Raw genomic sequence first — 8,899 nt, forward strand, 5'->3', positions numbered from 1 at the left:
GGGCAGTGGCCCAGACGCTGGGGCCGTGGATCGTGAAGGGCCCCAATGGGGGTCTGGGGACTCCCCGGCCGCTCCGGCGTTTTTAGCGTTCATGACGTACCCGGCAAAGCATTGATAGGCCACTTAATCTTAACTATCACTAAACATAATTACAATTAAAAACCAAACAAAACAAGTCAATTAAAATCAAAATGCCCTAATCACTCGGCAGACTTCGGCTTGGAAGATGGCCTTGTTTATTTGTTTGTAAAAAAAAATATTTGAATTGCTGGGGGCACTTGTTCGCTCCAGCCAGGGGACCAGGGCCCCTGGATTTCCCCTGGATCCAGTGAGAACTCATAGCCGTTTAACGCCACTGTCATGCTCTTTCACACAACACCCACACAATGACTAGGCTCAGTTATAAAATAGGCCTACCCTACCAGTCGACGTAAAGCCGGTTTTCCACTAAAGCGTCGGTTTATGCGCATGCGCATTCACATTCCTATCAGAGTTTTTGCGAAGCGAAAAAATGCGCAACCAATCAGAACATGGAAGCTGTGTCATCCTGTTTGTTTTCTCAACAATACGTCAAAATGTTTCAAATGTATCATAGGAAAACAAAAAAAATAATCTCATTCGACGTTAAGCCTGTTTTCCACTTGGCGAAATTTTTCGCGCGAATGGAAAGCGGCGGCTCATGCACGCATGCGCATTCACATTTCTATCGGAGTTTTTGCTAGCGAAAAAAAGTTGCGCAACCAATCAGAACTCAGAAGCGAACCGACGCTTTGATTCGCACGAATAAATTCTCCTAGTGATTTTTTTTTTTTTTTTTTTTTTAGTTTTGATTTACATTTCGCATGTCTCGTATTGTTGTAAAATGTAGGCCCTATTTCAAACCAGTCATGCTTGGCTGGTTTTTTATTTACGTTTTGAAATAGAATTTGGAGAGAGCGTTTTATCAAGTCAGACCTACATTTTGAATTTGAATTACATTTTGGAAAATTTGAACTACGTTTTGAAAATTAGAACTTCATTTTGGGAAACTAGATATACATTTTGAGAAATTTGCGCCTATGTTTCGATAAATTAGACATTGAATTTTGCAATTACATTTTGATCTTAACATGGACTTTGCTATAGGCCTAGTATTAGGATAGGCTTATGTTTCTATGAAAATCGAGATGGAGTAAGAACCGCGTCCCAACTGCATTTTGACTCCACATAAAACGGTTGCGTGATACAACGCTAAATAACACGTGAAAATAATAATAAATAAATATTAATTTATTCATTTATATCACGTAAATTACATTAAAACATGTTCAAATGCGCATTACAATAAAATAGCCAAGAATACAAATATACAATACAAAAGTTAAACATCAGAATTCAAATTGGCCAGAAACACCACAGGCAAGCTGAATCAGATCGGCAACAAAAGACAGAAGAACCGTTCTTTTTGACGCCAAAAGCAACAGTTCTTTTTTGTCGGTCCCGTTTCTACTGTCACAAAAAAAAAATGGTTCTTTCTCGTCAGTAGAAAGCAGGCCCTTAGGCACCAAAGATGAATGATTTTGGTAGAACCTTTAAAACTACTTTTAAAATATAAATAGTGATTTTAGTGAAGATGACATGCTCCATATTTATACTGTCACAAAGAACGATCCTTTCCGGTCAGTTAAATCAGGCCGACCCTTAGATAAAAGATGGATGGGATGGTTTTGGCATTTTCCCCCTTTAAATAAACACTACCTCTAAAATATAATGATTTTAGTGTATACACAGTGCTCCGTATTAAATACTGATTGTGTTAGTAGGACATTCAAACCTAAATGTGTCATGTGGTTTTTGCAGACCTATCTAAACTGTAAATCAATTCTAAAGCACCTTACATGTACTATATCATTTCTTAATTTCCCTCTAAATATTGATATTTAAGATCATTTTTAGTGCCGGTCTTTAATTAGAGGGATCCTAATTAGAGACCAAACTGCTGAAGACCACCAAAACCCTGGTCCTAAAAGTGGTCTTTAATTGGAGGGAGACCTGTATTATTATTATTATTATTATTATTATTATTATTATTATTATTATTATTATTATTATTATTATTATTATTATTATTATTATTATTGTTATTGTTATTGTTGTTGTTGTTATTATTATTATTATTATTATTATTATTATTATTATTATTATTATTATTATTATTATTATTATTAACTAAAATTATGTTGCGGCGAAGTACCCTTCTGCGAATGCAGAGTAATATATCCCTCTCTATGCAAATTGGAATAGACATCATGACAGTGCATGGAATTCCGCGTTTTTGTGCGATTGGTCGTCTGAAGGGTTCACGTCAAAGTAACGTCGATATTTGCATCTGCATCGAATTGATAAAAAAAATTAGCTGATAGTTTTTTAGTGCATTTACGTTCTTTCTTATATGTAAAATGTTTGAAATGTATCAGGAGAGCAAATTTCTACCAAGGGTGGCGCCAGAATTTGCAAGACGATGTGTCCGACGTCCCCGACTAAAAAAAGTCGCTCAAATTCTCTTGAAAGTGTTTCCAGGGAGGAAGCACCCTAAAAATATGACAAGTTAGGGGTTTCAAAGGCTTTTTTAATCGACTTTAGATATATGTATGTTCTAATATATAGAAAATACCACCCCTGATTTCAACTTATCAAATCGCAGCATTGAAACGCTTCGGTCACAAAATAGTCGACATAACGCGTTAAATAGGATGAATTATGTTGCGTCCACACTGGAGTGTTTAATTGTCCACATTTACAGTTAGCAATAATTCGTCAAGCTGTTCTTTTTTTTCTCATGGCAATATTCTAATGTTAAAATGTTTCAAATGTAAAAGACTATTTAATTATCGGAAAATATAATCATCTAATATTTTGCATACACATTTTTCAAATGAATATTTGCCTGTAATATTGTTACGTCTACATAAATCGTCATTTGCGCACGTGCATTTCATTAGCGTGCACTATATGTTACATGTTTAATCATGAATTATTGTATTGATTTATTTCAATGAAGATAAATAATTAAGAATTATCAAACAATCATTCATTCAATTAATCAATCGTCCAGGGAGCACGGGGCTAGCTGATCCTCACCCACCCCTCCACCCCACCCCCTCTTCGGAAAAAAGAAGAAAATGGAAGTCCAGAAATAAGGGATCACGGTACCGTATCATACTCCAAACCAATCTAACTTTCGATAACACCACTACCAATTTAATGTTAACATGTTATGTATAAATGTTTTATGTGTATTTAATACGGTATTAGGCCTACTATGATGGGGTAATCATGTATTTAATTCTTTATTTATTGATGTTTTAGGGTGGAGGCCGATTCTAGGGTGAGTGGGGATATTTCAAAATTAAGATGGAAGTGTACCATTTTGTCAAAAGGTGTTGAATAGTTATAAGACTAGAGGTTCCCCAATTGCCTCTCTGGGGCTCATTTGGACTTGCAAATGAGCGTTGGCCTCAGAAAGCACACATGTGTCACACAGCTGGTCTACACGTTCCACGTAAAATGCTGGGGCGTAGTAAGAGGGAGCCGGCTCCTACTTTTCGAAAATTGTGGAAAATAGATTTCTGGAATAGTAAGAGGGGCTCCCGTGGCCTCTCCGGGGCCATTTGGACTGGCACATGAAAAGCACAGTCTGTTAAGCCTAGGTAGTAGTAGAAGGCTCTGGAGAAAATCAGGGGTCTATTTTGAGTGGGGGAGCGAGCAGGGCTGCGCCCACGAGAGCTCCAGGAAGTTAATACGCCACTAAATAGAACATGGTTTGTTATAACTCGTTTTGTTGACCTACGCTATGATCGTGATAGTCAAATGCGATGATGACGTCTCACTTTTTATGCGATTACACATTCAAAAAAAAAATGTTTGGGTGTTGATTTAAATACTGTACAATTTCTAATTGACTAATTTAAAAACAAACGAAGTTTGGTGCTGATTTAAATACTGTACAATTTCTAATTGACTAATTTCTAATTGTTTGTAACCCGTTCTCTGATAGAAACCCACCATAATTTATCAATAATTTTTTTACCTGCTACGCTGATAGTAACCTATTAGAATATGCATCAGAATAATCAATTTTCAATATAAACGATATTGCAAAAATTAATTTTTTCGGGTTTATAAAGGCTTTGGATTTATCAAATGTTTAACTAAAATAAAACAACTTAAATTCGTCTTCAATCCATAAATCACAGGCCAGGATTTTTAAGATACAGAAATGTGATATTGAATTTTTATCCTTTTTCAAACTTTTATTAAGTTTTTTTTAATACTTCTACTACAACAACAACAACAACAATAATAATAATAATAATAATAATAATAATAATAATAATAATAACTAGACTTACTATGTCTGTTTGAACAACAGAATACCTTTTCCCAATTGCTTTAATGAGAAATGAAGTTGAAATTGCAATAAAAAGAAAAGTCGTTAAAAGGTATAAAGTAAAAAAAACACGGAAACCAATATAATTTTAATGTAGTGGAAAAAATAAAGTAAAAAAAAAAAACTAAAACCAAGTTCACTGCGACGTTATTAGTGAGATTTTAACTATGACTGCAATGGTAATAGCGAGGTACATCATGACTCATAACCGTTCCGTGCCATATGAGCCGACCCTGTATGGAAAAGTGCATTTCAGTTCAATGAATGAAAGCAAAAATTGTTCATGCATATCACGGTAGTTTTGAGTTTAAGATAGCTGTAATTGGTTTAAGCATGGACCTATGTTTAAGCGCTTTAGAAAACGCAAATTGCGTTTAAATAATTTAATCAACTGTCAACAAAAAATATTTAAATGATTCTCATATTCACACCCTACTGACGGATCGTCACCAAAATTGGATCATTTCTTCATTTCACCATGAAAAACTATTCTGCAAAGTATCATTTTTATCCATCTATAACTGGGACGTAAGCAATTTAAAATTTTTCGAAAGTCTGGGAGGTTTTCCTTTCAACGGTCCTCGGATTCTACGCCGGATTGTCACAAAAATTTAATAATTTCTTTACTCGACCCTGATAAACTGTTATAGGCCTACAAGGTTGAAATTACATCCATTGATTATTTTAGAGAGGTCTGGGTCCTCAAAATTTTTAAATGACCCTCCAATTTACATCCTTGACTGATTCGTCGCCAGCACATAATAATTTCTTCCTTGTAACTTGGTTAAACTTTTTCCGAATGTTTTATTCAGATCAGTTGATCCTTTTTGGAAATATGTGGTCTGGGACGTTTTCCTTTAAATGGTTCCCAGATTCACACCATACTGCGGATCGTCACAAAAATTTAATAATTTTTTTACAAGACATTTACAAAGTATTATAGAATGTTTCATTTAGACCCATTGGTTGTTTTTAAAGAGATATTTAGGTCTAGGTCCTCAAACATTGAAAGACCCTCAAATTTACACCCTTCACTGGATCCTCACTAACACATGAAGATTTCTTTCTTGTAACTTGATTAAACTTTCCCGTAAGTTTCATTCACATCAACTTACCGGTTTTTGAAATATCCGGTGTAGACTGTTTGACCGTAAATCACTTTAATTGGTCCTCACACGCACACCCTACCATAGATTGACACTAAATATTAGGAGGTACATCCTTATAAATATGGCCTATGCTCAGTGGTGGCGCTAGAGGGGGGCTGGGGGCTATAGCCCCACCGTCGGGGAAGACGAGTAAATTTTGTCGGGGAATAAACAAATAAAAAATTATTTACTTCCATTAAACTATTTTTGTTAACTTCATCACAATAATAATAATAATAATAATAACAATAATAATAATAATAATAATAATAATAATAATAATAATAATTTATAATAATAATAATGATTAATAATAATAATAATTCAATTAGACTAATTAAAAATAAATTGCGTTCTATTATGACAAATGCTCGTTTGGATAGCCTCATGATGCTTGGAATACACCTTGATAGGGAAAGCAACATTGACCTTGACATCGTGGTTGAGATTTCATGCAAAATTTCTTCACAATAATAATAATAATAATAATAATAATAATAATAATAATAATAATAATAATAACAATAATAATAATAATAATAATAATTTATAATAATAATAATAATAATTAATAATAATAATAATAATAATAATAATTCAATTAGACTAATTAAAAATAAATTGCGTTCTATTATGACAAATGCTCGTTTGGATAGACTCATGATGCTTGGAATACACCTTGATAGGGGAAGCAACATTGACCTCGACATCGTGGTTGAGATTTCATGCAAAATTTCCAAAATGTAGAATTTCACTTTCAAGGATGAGGATTTGAAAATAAATTAGATGGTTACATTCTCTTTGTTTCTTGTTTTATTCAAAATGTTTTGGTTTTGGAAGCTGATTTCGACATTGAAAATATAGCCTACATAAAGTCATATTATGTAGCTCGATGCCTATCAAATAAGTAATAAAAATTCGCCATAATTCGTCAAATATCCGTGGCTTCGAGGGGGCTTCTCCCCCTGGACACCCACCGGGGGCCCTAGGAGGCCTTCGGCCCCAGCCAAGTGAGACTCGATTCGCACCACTAGTACCCCCGTCGGGGCCTGTAGCCCCTCCGTCTGGGCAGGTCCTGGCGCCATCACTGCCATGCTTCGGAAAAGCAGGGAAAAATTCTAAGCATGGGAAGTAACCAAAGTGACGGCCAGAAAAACAGTGCAAAAAGATAGGAAAAATATATGCAAGAAAAAAAAATCAGAACAAAAACAATGGCTTTTCCCAGTATCTGCTGGGAAAAAGCAATAATAATAACGATAATGATGATAATGATGATGATGATGATGATGATGATGATGAATGATGATTATTAATAATATTGGGTTTGACATTAAACTCCATCCAGTTGGCACCTCACTCAGAGAATGTCTTGTAACTGCTTAGAGAAGGGTACATAAATTTGTTTTCAGGATGTGAAGTTGGTTTTTTATGCACTTCGTGATTTTGACTATTGAATATAGAAAGTTTTGAGCAGTGGCGGATTCAGTTGAGGCCAGCCAGCGGGCCCGGGTCCCCGAATGGTGAAAAAAAGAAAATTATATTCAAATTTAAGTCTGCGAGTGCCATAATCATTTTCTTACCTGAGCTCCAACCTTAGTGGGCCTGAGGTGGGTGGACCGCCTTTGTTAGGCCTACTAATAATTATGCGTCTATTGCAATTTTAACTTTATCTGTAAAATGTTTGTCCACAATCCCTGAATAAAACAGTCCTAAAAACGTTCAGCATGCGCTACCTCCCCGGTGGCTCTGGACCTCCACTGAGGGTCCTTGACAGGCCCCGGCCTTAGGAGGAGAGGCGCCTGCTTTGTACTACGTAACTCGCAAGACGGCCCTCTCCCCAACCCCTTCAATATCTTGGCTACGTCGCTGAGTGTAAAGTACCAACATAAAATCAAAGTATAAATATCAGTATTATTGCAATAGACTTGCCTCATTATGATATATAGGCCTAAATGTCACATCGACACTCCCACACAAAATAATGGTTACCGATTACCTCTCATGATGCCAACTCAAACATTAGATAATTATTGAACCAAACTTCCGTATCTTATCTTTTATCGTGTAACGCTCATACATTCATCAATACACGGTCTTTTAAAAGGTGCAAGTTCAAACTAACAATTAATGATCCGACCGGAAAGTGAGTTATAATGGAAATTCCCTGCACCGACACTTGCTATGAACAATTACAGGCAGCATTTTGTTTACGTGGTAGGCAAGACCAACAGTCGACCGAGCACAATTGCTCATAATATAGACATATTAGAAGTATTCATTTAAGAAAAAACGAGAAAGGAGAACATTTTTAATCTAAAAAAGAGGACTTTATTCACACACATAAGACTCTACGAACAAAGGTAAGTGTTAAACTGTATCTGTAACTGCTTTTGCGAATCACTCAATATACAGATTATGTATACCGTACCAAGTTTAATGCTAATGTCAGAAAGTTGATAGATTATTATAGACATAAAAGAAAAGATTATTTAAGGCTCACATTAATGATTAAGGGTAAGGCTAAATATATTAATTCTGCTAATCGCCACCGCGTAACTTCCCCTATCTTCTCTGAAACCGCTGGCATGAATGTGGTCATATCTCATACTGGGGCTTCTATATGTCACCACCACATTCCGCTAATTTTTAAGGCTGGATATTGGAGAACAAAGAAAAAACAGCCAAAAACCACCGAAAATCACTACCTGTTTCGCCATGTTTCGCAAGTTGCTTACGGTATGTCACGTAAATACAATTGACCACATCTATTGTGTACTGCAATGGTTAGGTCTAAAAATTATCGAGTCAGGCCCGTCAAAGAACCAGTAGTTTCGCAGCTTCATCGTCACCACCCAGTACTTCTCACGTGACGTGTGTCAACAAAATGGGTGACAAGCATGTTGCCGTACCTCTTCGGAGTAGCTATTGCATTATATTATATACTGGACTACACTGGCCTACCAGCCTTTTGCACCACTCGTGTAGAGGGGTGTCGGTCTATCCGTACCCAAACAAACCCGTACCCATACCAACCCGTACACACTGTGGTCAACCCGTACACACATTTTGGTCGACCGCACCCACGGTTGGTTAACCCGTACACACGTCATAAGTTTTACATAGTTTTAATTTTCTCTGCTTCGTTTTCTTTTCCTCTCGGCCTATTCTTCATTAGTGTCCTTTTTTTCTCTCTTTTCTCCTATTTCTCAATTTTATTTTTAATTTTCTCTGGTTTTAATTTTAATTTTTTTTTCATTTGCCTTTGGGCCTACTCTTTATTATTATTATTATTATTATTATATATATATATATATATATATAT

General features: G+C 35.6%; 1 protein-coding gene across 1 annotated transcript in view; it reads left to right on the forward strand.

Moving 5' to 3' along the window:
• Positions 1 to 7,742: 7,742 nt before the first annotated feature.
• Positions 7,743 to 8,899, forward strand: part of LOC117109585 — a 20,244-nt gene continuing 19,087 nt past the window's right edge. The window contains exon 1 of the mRNA XM_033251959.1: positions 7,743 to 7,937. The gene's annotated coding sequence lies outside the window, so the exon portion shown is untranslated. The remainder of the gene's footprint in view (positions 7,938 to 8,899) is intronic.

This window comes from Anneissia japonica, unplaced genomic scaffold (genome assembly GCF_011630105.1).
Source record: "Anneissia japonica isolate Jap-2015-1 unplaced genomic scaffold, ASM1163010v1 scaffold287829_len2072220_cov186, whole genome shotgun sequence".
Classification (NCBI taxonomy): Eukaryota; Metazoa; Echinodermata; class Crinoidea; order Comatulida; family Comatulidae; genus Anneissia; species Anneissia japonica.